General features: G+C 35.9%; 1 protein-coding gene across 1 annotated transcript in view; it reads right to left on the bottom strand.

Annotated features, from left to right (window-relative positions):
• The window catches only part of QRFPR (pyroglutamylated RFamide peptide receptor), a 45000-nt gene that overhangs the window by 10045 nt on the left and 13930 nt on the right, over positions 1-21025 (bottom strand). The window lies entirely within an intron of this gene.

The following is a 21025-nucleotide window of genomic DNA, read 5'->3' as shown; positions in this document are numbered from 1 at the left end:
TTTTTAAAGATTTTTCTTTCTTTATTCGACAGACAGAGATCACAAGTAGGCAGAGAGTCAGGCAGAGAGAGAGAGAGGGAAGCAGGCTCCCCACTGTGCAGAAAGCCTGATGAGGGACTCGACCCCAGGACCCTGAGATCGTGACCTGAACCAAAGGCAGAGGCTTAACCCACTGAGCCACCCAGGCACCCTACATCATTATACTCTTAACTGATTTCACTTTCTCCAGTGCAAAGGCCTCAAACTGGTGGCTCCTGGGCAAGATTCTGTCTGCAAACATGCTTTGCATGATTTACACAATATTCTTGCAGTACATGAATACATCATCAGCATTTGAAATGTTTACACTACCTGTCTTGCCCTTTCACCATTTATTTGTAACCCTGATTTGATGTTTCTGCTCTTGAATCCATCTTACTCATGGCTATCAAACTCATTACTCTGGACTATTAGATAATCAGAAGCTCAGGGAATATGAAAAGTTGGAAGAAACCTCAGAAGTCATGGAGTCCAAGCTCTCTCCAAAACCAGAAATCGTCTTTTCAGCTTCTCTCACAGATGGTCTGCCAAGCTGTGCTTAACACACCTGCAGAGGAGACTTCCTGGCCAGCATACTCCCATCTCAAGCTGATGCTTGGGTTTGTTGTTGTTGTTGTTGTTGTTGTTGTTGTTTTTCCTTCTTCTGCTTAGAATTCTTCCCCCAGAGAACTCCCTCCTACCCTTCACCAAAGTCTTTGCTCAAGTGCCTCTTCAATGAGGCTGATACGCTTTGACAGCATATCCTTAACTAAGGTCTGCCCCATTCCCCTTCCACCTCCTCTCATCCCTTGGGTCTTATTTTACTCTTTTCCCACAACTCTTTCACTTTCCAACAGACTACATAATTTATTGATTGGCTTCATGGCTCATTAAAATTTCCTCATGCCGTTCAGAATGCAAACACCAAAGATTCTTGCCTGTTTTCCTGACTTATACATTTCAAGCATTTAAAATAGTACAAGAAGGTTCTCAATCCACATTCACTAAATTGTGGATGAGTAACCCAGGAAGCTTTTGACCTTTAGAAGTGCCTCCATTCACCTTTGGAAAGCTCTCACTAGACGAAGTGCTTTTTAATAGTTCCACCCTCTTCTTCCAGTTTCGCTTTCTGAAAGTTTCAGAACTAAACAACTATCTTTTCCAAACATCAACTCTTATATTCAAAAGAAACTTTCATGTCATTCCTAAGTCTTTTCTTTTCGCATTGTCCCTGCTGTTCCTCATTTGACATGATTTTCAAACTTTCAATTCCTTGGACACCTTCCAAGGACTTCCTCTTGTTAGTAACCACATGGTTAGGAAGGAAGGAAACCTACCATCCTCAAGATGCGGTCTGGCTAAAGCAGAAACTGCAAGATTATATTGCCTCCTTGGGTCTGAACACCCTCTTCTGTGACTGTAACTAAAATTTACATCAGCCTTTGATGTTAGAATTTTTACATGGTTGGTTTCTATTGCACTTGAAATAAACTTGCAATAAACTGAATCGGTCTAATAGAAAACTATTTTTTTTTTTAAAGAAAATTTTTGTTAATCCAAGATCTTGTGACTAAGGAAAAAAATATATGTAGATATCACTCTAGATATTCCCTTTCTAGTCCTTTTTGGAAGCTTCCAATTTCAATCCAAAAGTCAGTTACACTCACTCTTATCCTCTGTTCCAGTTCCCCAAATCCCAACCCTGTTCAATGTTAAGGCCTTTCCTTATCTAGCAAGATAGTTTATATGCTAAGTGCAGAAATTTGCTTTCAATTCTAATGTATTTCACTCTTCGAATACTGATCACACTGTGAATGAATTAAATTAGCTTAAATTCTGTTTTGGATGTGACACTTGAATAGAGGAATATATGAATAAATTATTCATCTGAATGTTTTTCCTTTTTTTGTTTTTGTTTTTAAATCTGATGAGTTCTTCTATTCTTTTAACCAAGTTGTTCATATAAAAAAAAAAGTTTGACAGGCTGAGGTTAAAGAAATATCAGAAGAAATTTTCCATGAAATAAACATAGACTCATCATCAGCACAGTTTAGATATAACTATCCAAGCAACTAAGAATTTTTACGGTAATGTTATTTACTGTATATAAATACATTATATTTACATACGCGATATACATTTTATACGTATATATATTTATATACGTTTATATAAGTAGGTAAGACAACATTCACTGTAGTCTTATCTCATGGTAGTGCTATCCATCTCAAATATATTCATCTTGTCTATCATAACAGCATGGGAAATTGGTCAACTGATTCTGTGCTTTCAGGACACACTGTAATCCTGAGTCACCTGATTCACTCTGAGAGCCTTGATTTCATCATTTGTAAAAAGGGATTAATAACACCCATCTGTCATAAGACCGAATTGTGTGCTTTATAAAATCACATAAGCACCCAGCACAGATGTGTTATTTAATAAATGAAAGTTCTGGGGCACCTGGGTGGCTCAGTGGGTTAAAGCCTCTCCCTTCAGCTCAGGTCATGATCCCAGGGTCCTGGGATCGAGCTGCACATTGGGCTTTCTGCTCGGCAGGTAGCCTGCTTCCCCCTCTCTCTCTGCCTGCCTCTCTGTCTACTTGTGATCTCTGTCAAATAAATAAAAAATCTAAAAAAAAAAAAAAATATATATATATATATATATATGAAGGCTCTTTTATCATCAGACTACCTGCATAAAAGAATTGAGGTAAACTTGGTATATTTAGAGCTAACAGATTTTTTTTGTGAATAGGTTCTAAACTACCCATGAAAGGACAGCTAGTTTTATAACATTTCCCAGATAAAGATAGTGCAGCTCAAAAAACTCAAGTGATTTGCCTACATCCAAACAGCTGTTTATTGACAGATGAGGGCATGTGACTAGGTCACCTGAATCTAGTTCTTTTCTCCATGTCACCTTCACTTAATGCACTCATGCTATGTGGCATAGTTTTCTTGTCTCATAAATGCTCAATAATCTTATTTTATAATCCACTTGAGAATTTTGCACCAAGTTGTACTAGTTCTATAATCTGTCATCTTATCCTTTTAAGGCACCCAGATAGCATTAGCCCAACTCATTATTTCTGACATTTCTTCAACCGATATTTTAAGAAATTACAGACAATGTTTTCTTCTTTTTTAAAAAAGATTTTATTTATTCATTATTTATTTATTTGTTTACTTATTTGAGTGTGCAAGTGTCAGGAGGGGCAGAGGGAAAAGGAAGGAGAGAATCTCAAGCAGACTCCATGGGGCTGAGCATGGAGCCCAATGCGGGGCTCAATCCCATGATCATGATCAGATCGTGACCTGAGCCTAAATCAAGGACTGGATGCTTAATCAATTGAGACACCCAGGTGATACTGACACTGTTTTCTTGATCACACTGCCAAATTTCTTCAATGTTATGGCATGGTACTTATTTAGGCTAAAACTTTGAGTTTTTTAAAAATAAATAAATAGATACTCTTTTCCTATTTACTGTCTTATTTTGGATCTTTATTTTCATTCTAACCATTTTTGGTACGCTCTTTTAAAATTTGGACATTTTTTTCCAAGGTTTAGAAGACTAAAGTAAAATAGGCATTGAAGAGATTTTTTTTTTCCTCTGTCTTCCATTAAATTTCCAACCCTCCTTTCATTTTTCAGCTTCTTGTTCTGGTAACCTCTCTAAGAGCACTCTGGCCCTTCCTAGGACGGAGCACACACAGGTATTCCCTGTAGGTGCTGCCTATCGCTTGGGGAGATTCTCAACTCAGAGGTACAGAACACTTGGGGATGACTGGGTTTACATGACTGAAATAATGCTGCCTGAAATAAAAGAGGGTTGTTTGGTATATAACAATCACTGTAACAGACATTCTTTGATTTATTTTTCATTTTTTCTTTCTTTTTATTAATTGAAATTTTTATGAGATAATTACAGATTCACATGCAGTTATAAAAAATAATACAGAGATATTCCTTGTGTAGTTTTTCCAGTTTCCTCCAATGGTAAGATTTTGCAAAATTACAGTAAAATATTACTACCAAGATATAGACATTAATACGATCTGCTGATTATATTCAGATTTTCCAGTTTTGCTTTAACTCCTTTCTGTGTGTGTATGTGTGTGTGAGTTCTATATGATTTTATTACTTGTGTAAATTTAGGTATTTGCCACAACAGTCAAGATACTAAACAGTTCCAACACCCTCCTGCTGCCCTTTTATAAGCACACCCAAGCCCCTCCTGCCTCTGCCTCCCTGTCACTAACTACAGGCAATCTTCCATTTTTAATCCGTCTTCCATTTGTAAAATTTTAAAATTTCACAAATGTTACATAAAATGAGTAATATAATAGATAATCTCTTGGGACTGTCCTTTTTTTTCTTTCAGCACAATCCCCTGGACACTCATCCAAGTCTTTGCACGTGCAAAGTTTCAATAGTTTATTCCTTTATACTGCTTAGCAATATTCCCCAGTTTGTTTAATCATTCATTCATTGAAAACATCTGGGCTACTTTAGTTTTTTACTACTACAAATAAAATAGTTATGAATATTTGTGTACAGGTTTTAGTCTGAATACAAGTCTTCATTTTTCTGCCACAAATGTCAAGAATGTAATTTCCAGGTTGTATGATAATTGCATGTTTATACTTATAAGAAACTGTCAAACTATTTTCCAAAGTGACTGTATCATTTTATGTTCCTATTGGCAAAGTATGAGTTACCCAGTTTCTTCATAGTCTTTTTTTTTTTTTTTGTCAAGATCTATTTATTTATTTGAAAGAGAAAGAGAGAGAGAGTGAGGGAGTACACAGGTCGGAAGGACAGAGAGAGAGGGAGAGAGAATCTAAAGCAGACTCTGTGCTGAGTATGGAAACTGACAGGGGACAAAATCCCACAATGCTGGGAACATAACCTGAACAGAAACCAAGAATCAAATGTGTCACCCAGACACCCCAGTTTCTTCATATTCTTGTCAATATTTAGATTTGCCATTTTTAAAAATTTTAGTCACTCTAATAGCTGCAGAGTGTTAGCATGTTTTTTTCATTCCTCTATTTCTAGTAATACTGAACATGTTTTCATGTGTTTCCTGTCTTCATGTGTGTCCGTATATTCTCTTAGATAATTTCCTTCATATCTTTTGCTGTCCATTTTCTAACTGAACTATCTTTTTATAACTAAGGTTTAAGAGTACTTAATATGGGGACAGCTGGGTGGCTCAGTTACTTAAGCTACTGCCTTCGGCTTAGGTCATGATTCTAGGGTCCGAGGATTGAGCTCTGTATTGGCTTCTCCCCCTCCTCCTGCTCATGCTTGCTCTCCCTCTCACTTACTCTTTCTCTTTCAAAGAAAAAAAAATAAAAGAGTACTTAATATGGATCTAGATGCTAGTCCTTTGTCAGACAAAAGATATATGCTTTACAAGTATTTTCTTCCAGTTTAGCTTATCTTTTCATCTCTTCACCAGGACTTTCACAGAGTAAGTGTTTAATTTTGATGAGGTAAGTTTATTAATTTTTCCTTTTATGAGTTGTACTTTTGGTGTTAGTTAAGAACTTTAAGAACTCTGTGTCCAATCCTGAAGATTTTCTCATGTTTTTTTTTTTCTATAAGTTTTATAGTTTGCATATCCCTTTAAGTCCATGATCCATTTTGAGAAAATTTTAATATAAGTTGTGAGAATTAAGGAGTTCTTGTGTGTTTTGTTTGTTTCTTTTGGCCTATGAATGCCAATTGCTCCAGCAACAATTGTTGAACAGGCAAGTCCTTCCTCCATTGACATGCACCCTTGTCAAAGCAGTTGAGCATATACGTATAGATATATTTTTGAACTCTCTATTCAGTGCTATTCCTCTGTCTATCTCTTTGCCAATACCATAATGTCTTGGTTACTTATCTACATGGGAAGCTTTAATATCGTTAGAGGGAGTCCTCCCACTGTATTCTTTTTCGTTAAGGTTACTTTAGCTCCAAGACCAGCAAATCACACCTGGTGTTAAATATCCAAACACTCTCCACTCTAAAGAAGGACTAACTCTTTAGAGGATTGACTAGTAGGAAAGAACAGCCAAAGTTCAACAGAAGAGTGCACACAGCATATACCAGAAACACTTCCTGAAGTTTCCTTTATTGTTGTTATTGTTGTTTTCTTTGTATTTCTTCTTTTTTTTTTTTTAAACAAAACAACAAGACAGAGAAATTCATCCCAAAAGGACTCACAGCAAGGGATTTAACCAATACAATATAAGTAAGGTGTCTGAACTAGAATTCAGAACAATGATTATAAAGATACTGGCTGGGCTTAAAGGGAAATAAAACTATTAGATCACAAAGATAGATTCAGGGAACTCAGCAATTCCATAAAATGAAATAATATTCAAATTATAGGAATCCCAGAAGAAGAAGAGTGGGAAAAAGGGACAGAAGGTTTATTTGAACAAATTAGAGCTGAGTACTTCCCTAATCTGGTGGAGCAAACAGGTATTCAAGTCCAAAAGGCACAGAGAACTCCCCTCAAAAATCAATAAAAACAGGTCAACACAAAGACATTATAGTGAAATTTGCAAATTACAAAGATAAAGAGGAAATCCTGAAAGCAGCCTGGGACAAAGAGGTCCTTAATCTACAAGGGTAGATATATAAGGCTGGCAGCAGATCTGTCCACAGAGACCTGGCAGTCCAGAAAGGATTGGCATGATATATTCAATGTGCTAAATGAGAAAAATATGCAGCCATACTTTATCCAACAAGGCTGTTATTCAGAATAGAAGGAGAGATAAAGAGTCTCCAAGACAAACAAAAACTAGAGGAATTCATGAACACTAAACCAGCTCTGCAAGAAATATTACAAGGGACCATTTAAGCATAAAGAGATATGCTTTATGGGGAGTAGGGAAGGGGTGCCTGGTTGGCTTGGTCTGTTAAATGTCTGCTTTTAACCCAGTTCATGATCTCAGGGTCCTGGGATTGAGGCCCACATCAGGTTCCCTGTTCAGTGGGAAACCTGCTTCTCCCTCTCCCTATGCCTGCTGCTCCCCTTCTTAGTGCTTCCTCTTTCTGTGTCAAATAAATAAAATCTTAAAAAAAAAAAAATGGAGACAATCGGCAGGGACTTTATAGGTAATACAATGGCAGGAAATTCATATCTTTCAATAATTACTCTGAATGTAAAGGACTCAATGCCCCAATCAAAAGATACAGAGTACCAGAAAGGATTTAAAAAAAAAAAAAAAAAACCATCAATATGCTGCTTATAAGAGACTCACGTTAGATCCAAAGACACCTTCAGATTGAATGTGAGGGGATGGAGAACTATTTATCATGCCAATGAGATCAAAAGAAAGCTGGAGCAGCCATCCTTATTTAGATAAATTCAATTTTAAACTAAAGACTGTAAAAAGAAATGAAGGACACTGTGTCATAATAAAGGGGTCTATCTAACAAGAATATCTAACAATTGTAAATATTTATGCTCCTAACTGGGGGCAGCCAAATATATAAAACAATTAATAACAAACTTAAAGACGCTTACTGATAATAATACAATAATAGTAGGGGACTTTAACACACCACTCACAGCAATGGACAGATTATCTAAGCAGAAGATCAATAAGGAAACAAGGGCTTTGGATGACACACTGGATCAGGTGGACTTAACAGATATATTCAGAGCATTTCCTCATAAAGCAACAAAATACACATTCTTTCCAAGTGCACATGGGACATTCTCCAGAATAGATCACATACTAGATCACAAAACAGTACTCAACCGGTATGAAAAGATTGAGATCATACGATGCATATTTTCAGAACACAACGCTATGAAACTTGAAATCAACCACAAAAAAAAAAAAAAAAAACTTGGAAGAACTACAAATACATGGAGGTTAAAGAATATCTTACTAAAGAATGAATGGGTCAGCCAGGAAATTAAAGAATAATTTTTAAAATACACAGAAGCAAATGAAAAAGGAGCAAGAAACGTCTCAAAAACCCAACCTAAACTTACACCTAAAGAACCTGGAAAAAGAATAGCAAATAAAGCCTAAATTCAGCAGGAGAAGGGAAATAATAAAGATCAAAGCTTAAACCAATGATCTAGGAATAAAGCAAACAAACAACAGTAGAACCAATCAATGAAACTAAGAGCTAGATCATTGAAAGAATTAACAAGAATTGATAACTCCCTAGCCAGACTTACCAAAAAGAAAAAAGAAAGATCCAAATAAATAAAATCATGTTTTAAAGAAGAGTGATCACAATAAACATGACAGAAATACAAACAATTATAAGATAATATTATGAGCAATTATACGCCAACAAATTAGGCAACCTGGAAAAAATGGATGAATTCCTAGAAACGTATATACTACTAAATTAAAACAAGAAAAAATAGAAAATCTAAACAGACCAATAACCAGGAAATAAATTTCAAAAAGAGGTTTCAAAAATCCCCCAACAAATAAGAGTCCAGAATTAGATGGCCTTCCAGTGGAGGCCTACCAAACATTTAAAGAAGAATTAATAATCTCCTCCAGTCCCATCCATATTGATACAAAAGTTGGGTATTCATCCTTTTGATGGAGATGTAATATTCCATTGTATATATGAACCACATCTTTATCCATTCATCTGTTGAAGGGCATCATGGCTCTTCTGCAATTTGGTGATTGTGGCCATGGATGCTATGAACATTGGGGTATATATGGCCCTTCTTTCCACTATCTTTGGGGAAAATACCCAGTGGTGCAATTACAGGATCATAGGGTAGCTCTATTTTTAATTTCTTAAGGAAACTCCACGCTGTTTTCCAAAGTGGCTACACCAACTTGCATTCCCACCAACAGTGTAAGAGGGTTCCCCTTTCTCCACATCCTCTCCAACACCTGTTGTTTCCTGTCTTAATAATTTTGGTCATTCAAACTGGTATAAAGTGGTATCTTAATGTGGTTTTGATTTGAATGTCCCTGATGGCTAATGATGATGAACATTTTTTCATGTGCCTGTTAGCCATTTGTATGTCTTCTTTGGAGAAGCGTCTGTTCATGTCTTCTGCCCATTTTTTGATGTGATTATCTGTTTTTTGGGTGTTGAGTTTGAGTTCTTTATAGATCTTGGATATCAGCCCTTTGTCTGTAGTGTCATTTGCAAATATCTTCTTTCATTCTTTGGGCTGCTTCTTTGTATTGTTGACTGTTTCCTTTGCTGTGCAGAAGCTTTTGATCTTGATGAAGTCCCAAAAGTTCATTTTCACTTTTGTTTCTTTTGCCTTTGGAGACATGTCTTGAAAGAAGTTGCCATGGCAGATGTTGAAGAGGTTACTGCCTATGTTCTCCTCTAGGATTTTGATAGATTCCTGCCTCATGTTGAGGTTTTTTTATCCACTTTGAGTTTATCTTTGTGTATGGTGTAAGAGAATACTCAAGTTTCACTCTTCTATACATAGCTGTTTAATTTTCCCAGCACCATTTATTGAAGAGAATATCTTTTGTCCACAGATATTTTTTCTTGTTTTGTCGAAGATTATTTGACCATAGAGTTGCAGGTCCATATCTGGACTCTTTACTCTGTTCCACTGGTCTATGTGTCTGTTTTTGTGCCAGTACCATGCTGTCTTGAAGATCACAGCTTTGTAGTAAAGCTTTAAATCAGACAATGTTATGCCCCCACCTTTGTTTTCTTTTTCAACATTTCCTTAGCAATTCGGGGTCTTTTCTGGTTCCATACATATTTTAGGATTTTTTGTTCCAGCACTTTGAAAAGTGCCAGTGGGATTTTGATCGGGATGACACTGAAAGTGTAGATTGCTCTGAGCAGTTTAGACATTCACTTATTTGTGGAGCATAAGGAATAACATGGAGGACATTAGGAGAAGTAAAGGAAAAGTGAATTGGGGAAAATTGGAGGGGGAGATGAACCATGAAAGACTGTGGACTCTGAGAAACAAACTGAGGTTTTTGGAAGGGAGGAGTGTGGGGGGGATGGGTGAGCCTGGTGGTGGGTATTAAGGAAGGCATGTATTGCATGGAGCACTGGGTGTGGTGCATAAGCAATTTCTCTTGGAACACTGAAAAAATAAAATAAAATTTAAAGAAATAAAGAAATAAAGAAAGAAAGAAAGAAAACCTATTCTTCTGAAACTGTTCCAAAAAATAGAAATGGAAGGAAAACTTCCAAGCTCATTCTATGAGGCCAGAATTACCTTGATCCCAGAGCCAGACAAGCATCTTAAATATTCTGAGTCTTCCAATCCATGAACATAGTACATCTCTCCATTTACTTATGTATTCTCTGACTTCCTTTATCAGCATTTTATAATTTTCAGCCTATATAAAGACCTGTATGTTTTGTTTTATAGTATACCTAAGTATTTCATTTTCTTTGGATTAATTATAAGTAGTATTTTATTTTTCATTTTAGTTTCTGAATATTACTTGTTAATATGTAGAAATACCACTAAGTTTTATACACTGATCTTGTATACTGTGACTTTGCTGAATTCACTTATTATGGGAGTTTTCACTAGATTCCTTGGGATTTTCTATGCAGAAAATAATGTCATCTGAAAATAAAGATTTATTTCTTCCTTTCCAAAGTGCATGTCTTAGATTTCCTATCTTTGTCTTTGTGCAGTGGCTTGAATTTTGAGAGCTATGTTACATAAGAGGGGTAAGAACAAACATCCTTACCCTGTTCCCAAACTTAGAACAAAAGTATTCAGTCTTTTACCATTAAATACAGTGTTAATTGTAGGTTTTTACATTTTACTTTTTACATTTTCTTTATCAAGTCGAGGAAGTTTCTATTTCTAACTTGCTGTGAATTTTCATCATGAATGGTACTGGATTTTGTAAAATGTTTTTCCTCTGCCAATTGCTAGGATTATATGATTTTTTCTTCTTTAGCTAATTACATTGATTAGCTATGGTAGATTACACTGATTATTTTAATAAATTCTGAGTCAATACTGAGTCAGTCTTAATAAGTAGGATAAATCCCACTTAATTAGCCTTTTTATATGTTGTTGGATTCTATCTGCTAACATAGTAAGGATTTTTGTATCTAAGTTCATGAAAGATAGCAGTCTGCAGTTCTCCCTTTATTGTACTGTCTGTCTCTGGTTGATTTATCAGTGTTATAAAGGCCTCATAAAATGAATTAATAATTGTTTCCTCAGCTTACATTTTCTGAAGAGTTCGTGTAAAAGTAGCATTAATTCTTGAAATGTCCCATAGAATTCTCCAGTGTAACTATCTGGGCCTGGAGACTTCATTTTGGGAGAGTTTCAGCTGCAAAGTATTATTTGGTCACTTTCTTTTTAAAAATATCTTTTTTAAAATTTTTTTTAGATTTTATTTATTTGAGAGTGATCAAGCAAGAGAGAGAGCACCAAAGGGGGAAGGGAGGAGGAGGGGCAGAGAGAGAGAGAGACAGCAGACTCCCCACTTAGCAGGGTACCAAATTTGGGGCTTGATCCCAGGACCCCAGGATCATGACCTGAACTGAAGGCAGATGCTTAACTGACTAAGCCACCCAGGCACCCCTAAAAATATCCTTTACATGACAGAATTATGAGCATATGGTTTAAAATCAGAAGGGCTACAATTGAAAAGAATAGGTCTCTATTCACCCTTGTTCACCTGCTGTCCCCAACATCTACTTGTTTTTAATTTTTCTACCAGGTAACTTCACATGTTGAAAACAAGTTGTTTTAGATAGCCTTTCTTCATTTATGGATTTTACCATGATATATATTGACTTTCTTCTGGGATAGATGAACTTTTGGTTCACCTTTATCACCTCTTATTCTTTCCCCGTAGCTTTTAATTTTCTTATAACAGCACTCTTCAATAACTTCTTTGGAAAGGTTTTGGGAGATTATTTCCTAAATTCTTGCATGTAGTTTCCTCTATCTTAGACTCATAGAGCAATATACTTAAACCCCTATTCACTGGCCTATCAACTTCCAACAGTTTATCTTCTTCCCCACATTGCAAGATAGTGATACCTCACCTTATTCCTCCTTTTCTTCTCTCTTCTTCCTTCAAACTTCTATCAGCTTGCCTTTACATTTACTTTATCAAGCAGGACAGCTTTTCATTCTGTTTCATAGACATATTAAGTCTTCTGGACTTGACCTACATTTTAATTATAAAAGATTAAAACTATAAAGAGCATTTTCATTATTATGACTAAATACTATAATGACAAAGCCAATATGTATGTTGTAATGTAAATACATTTCTCTTTCTCTGACTTTATAATTAAGATCCTTATTAATTTACTTATTGCTCTAAAGTATGCCATATTTTAATCTGGGCCATAACTTTCTTGCAGAAGAATTTTGTTTATTTAATTTTTCCTGGAGTTTTTGATTGCATTTTTTTCTAGTTGGAAGAAGAAACATGTACCTTCTTTCAACACAGTCTAGGGGTTTATTGTATGAGCTTTGGAATTACTGCCTAGGTTTAGATCCTGGATCTACCATTAGCTGACTGTGAAACCTAAAGCAAATTATCTTACTTCTTTGTGTCTTAGGTTTTCTTATCTTTAAATTAGGTGATGATAATAGTACTTATCCTATATAGCTGTTAGAAGATTAAATGAAATAATAAGTATAATGTGCTTAGGATAGTGCCTGGCACTATGTGAAAGTGCATTCATTAATGTTAGCTACATTTATTGCTGTGATCATCACCATCACTGACATCCTCATCATTTTTACTATTATATCTCAACTTTTCACATTAACATATTTACTGCAAATCAATCACAAATGGTGTTGGGAAAACTAGACAGCAAAATGCAAAAGAATGAAACTAGACCACTTTCTTACACCATAAATAAAAATAAACTCAAAATGGATGAAAGACCTCATTAAATGTGAGACAGAAAACCATCAAAATCAGGCATAAGAGAACACAGGCATAACCTTTCTAATATTGGTCATAGCAATTTCTTACTAGATGTTTCCTAAGACTAGGGAAACAAAAGCAAAAATGAATTATTGGGACTTCATCAATATTTGTTCTTTTAGGATTCTTCTAGAAGACTACTGACTCGCAATTTTTTTTTTTGATTTATTATTTTAGAGAGAGAGAGAGCATGAGTGGGAGGGGCAGAGGGAGAGGGAGAGAGAATCTCAAGCAGACTCTGTGGAGCCTGATGTGGGGCTCAAGCTCATGAATCAAAGCTGAGATCACAAGCTGAGCCAAAACCAAGAGTCAGATGGTTAACTGACTTTGTCACCCAGGTGCCCTTAATGACTTCCAATTTTAATGACTGAAGTTTATAATTTGTTGTTTTTTTTAAAGACTGTTGTGTAGCTGTTATCTTAAAATTTATTTTTATTGGATTCCTTTTCCACTGTTTCTTTAATTTCATGGCTTCTTATTTCTTACGTTTCGTGAAAATTTTTTCAAGTAATTTCTTCAAAGTAATGATTTTAAAGTAAGCTCTTTAAGTTCTTGCATATCTGAAAATGGCTATAATATGACTTGAAATTCAATATCACCTTTCTTTGGAATATTGAAGACCTTGCTTTATTGACTCAGAATGAATGTAAAGATTGTCCATCTGATTTTTTTTTTTTGTCCCTTATAAGTGCTCCTTTATATTTAGAAGCTTTTATTGACCTCTTTGTAATTGGAATTCTGAAATATTGTAGGAAAATGTTGAAGCATATTTCATTTTTTACTCTTTCTGTTTGGCCTGTGTGCACCTTTTGAATTTTGAGACATCTAACTCATTTATTTCTGTGCTTTCTATTGTGCATTTTTTTGTGGAACTCCTATTAATCAGAATTTGGAATTCCTGGATTGATTTTCCTATGCTTACTACCTTTGTTTATATGAATTTTTTGCTTTATTAATTCTCTTTGTCGATTTGCTCATATTATGGAGATTCTCTTGTCTTTGTCTTCTAGCTCTTATAATTTACATATTAATTCAACAGTCATATTTTCACTTTTAAGAACTTTTTCTTATTCTCAAAAGTGTTTATTTTCAGAGACACTTCTCGTGATTTATGAAGTCAGCATGTCCTTAAAAGCAGACATCTCCCACTCAACATTAGTAACTCATTCGTGAAAAGAAGACATTCTGTGTGAAATGTGCACTGGTAACCTATTTCTCATTACATAAAAAGCCAAATTAAACTCCCAACACATTTTGACAGTAACTTATAACTAAAACACAGTAAAACCATCATTTACTATATAAAATATGTAAAATAATGCTCTTGGTAGAAAAACAGAATGGTTGTTATCAAATTGTTTGTATGTATGCTGCTCGCTCTGTATGCAGCATTTTCATGGTGTGTCATAAATATTTCTTTTCCAACAAGGCATAGCAAATAGCAAACATTAATAAATATATTAGAAAAGTGAAGGTAAAATTTGCCATAACAAGGAGACAAATACCTTGGATGTCCCCTCACTTATGAAGAAAGGAATGGCCCGGAAACTTGAAAGGGGAGGGGTGTTGAGGTATAGTCATTGTCATTGGTGGTGCAAAGTGATGTCATGGGTAAATGGGTTGCAAAGGTACTATTTCAGGCAAACTATGAAACTCAGAAGCTTACAGATTCTTTATTGCTCTTGTACTGAAGTAGGGAGTGCTAACTGGATTTTCGGGGAGGCAGATGACACTTTAGGATGAAAAACTACAGAATGGAACTTTATTTACTCTCTTCTAATTCATGTTTATAGAATTCTTTGCATGGTGCTATAAGAAATATCATGCAATTATATCTCCACTTCCTTCAGAGATAATTACTATCATTGTATTGTATAGCCCACAAATTATTTTCAGCAAGTAATATCTAGTGGTTTAATTATATGCCTTCTAGGTTACCATAATGATTAACTTTTCCAGCTGATACTCTTTTTAAAAAATTTTTTATTTATTTATTTGACATAGAGAGAAAGAGGGAGAACAAGCAGGGGGAGGAGCAGAGGGAGAGAGAGAAGCAGGCTCTCTGTTGTATAGGAAGCCCCATAAGCGGCTTGATCCTAGAACCCTAGGATCACTACCTGCACTGAAGACAGATGCCCAATGCACTGAGCCACTCAGGTGCCCCCTAAATGATATTCTAAACAAGTTCAGTACTTGTAATTTCTCAGCATGACATTTAAAGAATTCTTCAACATCTTCATTCATGTCTTCTCAAAGCCAGACTTCTCTGCAAGAATTAACAAAGAGTTGCAAAGAATGGCTCAGTTGCAAAGAATGTATAAAATGATGTAATGCTTCTCTCAGTGTCAGCAACATGTGGCACACACATCCCTTTGTGGACACTAGGCATGCTTTTCAAAACATCTATTTGTTTTTGATGTTCTACCAACTATATTTGGAATATAGCTCAAGAATTTTTCTATGTAGGGGTGCCTGGGTGGCTCAGTTGGTTAAGCGGCTGCCTTCGGCTCAGGTCATGATCCCAGGGTCTTGGGATTGAGCCCTACATTGGGCTCCCTGCTCAGTGGAGAGCCAGCTTCTCCCTCTGCCTCTGCCTCCCACTCTGCCTACTTGTGCTCTCTCTCTATCTCTCTGTCAAATAAATAAATACAATCTTTTAAAAAATGAATTTTTCTATGTATTATTTTCTTTAAAGTGTTTTATTAATTTGGGGGACATAAGTTTTTCTTATGTAAACATCAGCTTAAATATATGGTACTGAATGACACATTTATTGTCGAAGCTTGAGACTTAAAAACAAATAAGGGCACCTGGATGACTCATGGGGTTAAACATCTGACTCTTGATCTCAGCTCAGGCCTCCATCTTAGGGTCATGAGTTCAAGCCCTGCATTAGGTTCTACATCCTACTTAAAAACAAAAACAAAACAAAACAAATACTAATTCTACTGGGAAAATATTAAATGAGAAAACATTTTTCAGGATATGTCTATAAATATGAAAATACTACTTGGAGTTTTATTTCTGAATTTATCTATCAATAACCCATTTCTTCTAGTTTCATTTATCTGTATTGTTCCCTTTTATTCTTCAAACCTTCTTCAAACTATCTATGAATCCTTAGTTGCCTTTACATATTTAAGAATGTGGCAGAGTGAAAGACAACTGACATTCCCTATTCACATGGGCTGGAGTGGTCCCCCAAAAGACTTTGATTTAGAATGAGTAGAGCCTTAGAGATGAAAAACATTCAGGTTTTTCCTTATGGAGCCAAAACTCATACGAACTCTGCAGTTCTGCTCAGAGTGCTTCCTTCAATTACTTTACAAGACGAATCATCTGGGTATATATTTGTGCCGGAAAACAAGTTCAGTACAGTAAAATTGTGTGTCTTCTTATATTTTTCTTCTAATTTTCATTACTCTAATAGCTACAAATGCTATTTTAGAAAAATAACTGAATTGGTTTCTTTTCCTCCCCACTAATGGCAATAATTAGACTTTCAAGTAATAGAATTAAAGGAACCCAGGTTAAACTTTAGGGTTTAAAAGCAAAAAGCAACAGACAGCATTCCTCTAAGTATCACTTGCCTATATTGCTTTAACACATATTTTTCTTTTGTCATTTCTCAATCAACTTTAGTTCAACATTTTGCTTTTGGTTTTTAAATATTTTGACTCCTTTATCCTTGACTGTATTGAAACTGAATTGTTTGAAATGCTACTTTGTATTTAAATGTTTATTTGTGGGATATATGTCTGCTCTCTTTCCATGAAGAACAGATGGGAGTGTTTGTTTTGTTTTTCTCTGTATTCAAAAAGTTTTAAGTAGTATATGACCTACAGGTGAATGAATGAACAAATGCATGAATGAATGAGAAGACAGAATATAGGTGAATTCTTGTTATATAGTTAATTTGATGTCAGCTTGACTGGATCATGGGATGCCCACATATCTGGTTAAGCAATATCTTGGGTTGTGTCTGTGAGGGTGTTTCCAAAAGAGATTAGCATTTGAATTGGTTAGCTGAATAAAGCAGATGGCACTCCCCACGTGAGTGGGCATTATCTATAATCTGTTGAGAGCCTAAATAGAACAAAATGCAGAGAGGAAGGTTAAATTTGCTTTCTGCCTGACTGCTTGAGATGAGTAATTGATCTTCTACTCTGGAGGTACCTGGTTCTTAGCCATTCAGACTCAGACTAGAATCTACCTATGCATTGGGTCTCTGGCTCTCAGGTCTTTGAACTACCACACCCAGGGGTTTGCCTGGGTCTCCAGCTTGCAGGCAAGAGGCTGTGGGACTCTTCAGCCTCCATAACTACGTGAGCCAATTCTGATAATACACATCTGATAATAAACTAATGTGAAGAATATACATTCTTCACATTTTCTATTCCTTTCCCACCTTGTTTTTATAACACTAGTTTTTCAAATCTTATTAAGGTAATGTTTTCTTCTCTTTTCTTTTCTTTTTAAAAAGATTTTATTTATTTATTTATTTGTTTGTTTGTTTAATTTTATTTGTTTTAGAGAGCGAGAGCACAAGTGGGTGGGGAGGGGCAGAAGGAGAGGCAGACTCCCTGCGAGCAGGGAGCCTGACACGGGTCTGGATCCCAGGGCCCTCAACTGAAAGACCATGACCTGAGCTGAAGGCTGCTGCTTAACTAACTGAGCCACCCAGGTGCCCCTGGAGTAATGTTTTTCTAAAATTTACTTGAATGGTGGGGCTCCTATGCTATAATTTATTGATCTCCAACTTCACACAGCCTAAAAATTGAAATATAGTATCCAGATAAGTACATGATAGTTTTCTTTCCCCACAAAAACTGTTTTTATTACAGTAATAAAAAACAAAGAGCTAGGAGGCCCTAAGAAAAAATCATATAAAAATAACCATTCTTCTACTCAGCCACCAGTTGTGTCTTCTGCCATAATCTAATCTAAACAGTTCTCCTTTGTCGCAGTCTCATTTATACCTACACATTCCAAGATGAATAAAACACTTACTAGTTTATTAGCAACTAACTGCAGGTAAATCAATTTTTTAATTATCTGTGTTCCTTATAAATTGAACCATCAATTTCTCCAGTTTAGTAACCCAGTAAACTGTGAGAGTTCACAGAAAGGAAGTTTAGTCACTGTGTAGCAATAGGCCCCAGTAGCAATAGGCATTGCTGAGTCCTGTTGGGTTTAACCTGTTTATGGTCACCTGTACTTGCTCTAACCCAACTTCCTTTAAAACAGTGAATTTAACCAAAACCCACAATAATAAGAAGTACCTTTCCATTACACATACACATAGACACCCATAAAGTTATTTCTTTCTGGGTGTGTGTATATATATATACACACACACACACACACACACACACAGAAATGCATGTATTTATATACATATACACACATATACACATAAAAATATATATATACACATACATATATATGTATATACACAACCAAAAGTTTTACCATGTAAATGTTCTTTGATATTCTGTATTCTAATATATTTGTTTTTTTTTCTCAATTGCTAATCCTGACTCACCAAATAATTTCCTGACTCATTAAGACATTGTAACTCCTACTTTGAAATTCATTGCCCCAGAACAGAGAGGTCTGTGCTCCAAAATGACCTTCAAACTCCTTAACACAGCAGTAGAAAGCTCTTCATGATCTGTCTTCCTTTCCCTCCAGTTTCATCTCTCACCACTCCGCCTTTGAATGCTAAAGTCCAGGCCTACAGAAATACTTATATTTTCCAGGAAGACTGATGTCTCTCTAATCTTTACAATATCTCCACCATGTACCATTCACCCTTGTCTCTCAAGTTCAACATAGAGGCTAGCATACTACTGTATTCAATAAATATCAGTTGGATGAGTAAATGCATGAGTAAATGCACAGATGGAAAGTTCAACATGTAAGGAATATACTTCAACAATAAAATCCCACTGATTTCACTCTGAAAACCCAGAAATTGGCTACAGAAAAGAGAAAAAGCATTCAATAACCTAGAGCTTTATTAAGGAAAACTGTAATTTTTGGAAACCAGAGTAATCCATTCCATGAAAGCTTATTTACTCAGGAATTTTTCACCCATTTAATTTGGGTCAGTTTGATTTTTGTCATCAATAAATCAAGCCCACAAGTAAGTTGACTATGTATTAAATTCTGTGCCCTTCTCAGTATAATGATGATTTGGAAAAATAAGCTGAAATGACATAAGTTCTGGTTACTGTAGTAACTGCCTCTGTGGTATAAGAGATAATTAAAGAGAACTATTTAGCCAATCTATTTGTTAATAAGTAGCCTTTCATCATTGGTCAAAGTAATCTATCCTGTGTTCATCAGAAGCAAAAGTGGAACACAGTAATGGTATATTTATAAACCAGCCTCAAACTTCCTTCCCCATAGGGCCCACACTGGTAATTTCATTAAAATACAGATTCTGATTCAGTAGGTCTGGGATGGACTCTGAGACTGTTTCTAACAAGGTTCGAGGTGATACTGATGCTGCCGGTCCACGAAGCAGATTCTAAGTGGCAAGAAAATACACAGTATATCGAAGACTGTTTTGCTCCTAGGGAACATGATTTCCTGACACAAACATTCTTGTTACTGAGGTAACTGGGCCACAAGTGGGTCCATGACTACTTGACCTCGTGACCTACTGTGCCAGCAAAGGAGCAGCCTCTCCCTGTCTTAGGCTGCTTCTTTAACAAGGAGTTTCTTTTCCCTTTTCAAATTAAAGGAACCAGTACAGTTTGTCCCCGGTTAGTGTATCTTTCCGTTACCGGTGAAGGAGCCATTTTTTAAATTTATCTCTTTATGTGAGAAACTTAAAAGAAATTAATAACTTCAATTGTCTGCTCTACTCGACATTGCTACTACCTAGAGCTGAAAACAGGGGGGGAAGGATGTATAAAAGCCATGTGGAACCCAACTAGCTCTATATAGAATTTTGACTTGCATGCCTCTCACTTAATAATTCTTTTTCTGTTAGAGTTTTGCTAAAGGTTTTTAATGGAAGATAATCAAATTCCATTTTCATGTAGTCAGTTTCTTATCTGTCAGTAACATCGGTAAGTCAAGACTTTCTGACTATATTAGAAAAGTGTGGGTGTTTTTTTCCCAGTTCTCTCCCTTCTTGAAAGTTTTCTTTTATTTCCTTTTTGATATATACCTTTCTCCAGGAAGAGAAAAAAAGGCACAGGTGTACAGAATTACTTAAATACAGGAAAAAAATCTCTCTTTGACATGTTTACTACAAGAAAGACCATTGAAAATGAAGTCTGACAAGGCTATAAAGCAAAGCCAATTTATAACCAAGGTTCATACTCAGCTAACTTAAAATTCTCATCATTGCTAATGAAATAACATTGAAAACATATTACAGAGAACTGTTCTTTCAAAAATTTGAGAATTTCACAGATAATTTAAAAGACATTAATTTGTCAATTAACCTCTCTGTGATCCATGCCAGCCTAGTGCATTTTGGAGCCTCTAGGGATTTCCTAATGAAGGAGCCCAAACTATATCTTACCCCAGCCCAATCCTGCCAGGCTAAGGCAGTGTGACCTTTTTCTTTAGCTCTGTGGGAGTAGAAGTCCTATACAGTCACATGAAGCCACCTGTTCCTCCTAGCCCTTTGTTGATTGAACCCAAAGTCTAAGCCAGTTGAATTCCTTGTCTTTGGGCTAAGATGTAGGGAATAGTTAAGGATGCAGTATGAGATGAAGCCAATGGATATACAGAAAAGCCTGTATTGTAGGGATGAAGATTTCTGTGATTTTTCCTGCATAACCGACCACTTCGACTTGCATATATGCAGGCAGGTTAAAGAATGCTGTTTGTGAGACTTACGCTGCATGAGTGTCCTTGGGAACCTGGTTAGTTGACATTAGCTGGCCTCCAGGTCAGAACTGGCCCTCCTGGTCTGGATGCCAAGAGCTGTAAATCTTGCCTAACACGCCCTCTGGCTCCAAGCTGACCTGTCCCCACAGAATGAGATCTGCACACCTAACCCAGGCTCCTTGAAGAAGTAAAGACATGGTAACACAGAAGTGCAGCCACTCTAAACAGCACACAGAC

This window comes from Lontra canadensis, unplaced genomic scaffold (genome assembly GCF_010015895.1).
Source record: "Lontra canadensis isolate GAN:19392208 unplaced genomic scaffold, GSC_riverotter_1.0 scaffold1, whole genome shotgun sequence".
Lineage (NCBI taxonomy): Eukaryota > Metazoa > Chordata > Mammalia > Carnivora > Mustelidae > Lontra > Lontra canadensis.
This window is presented reverse-complemented; position numbering and strand designations above follow the sequence as displayed.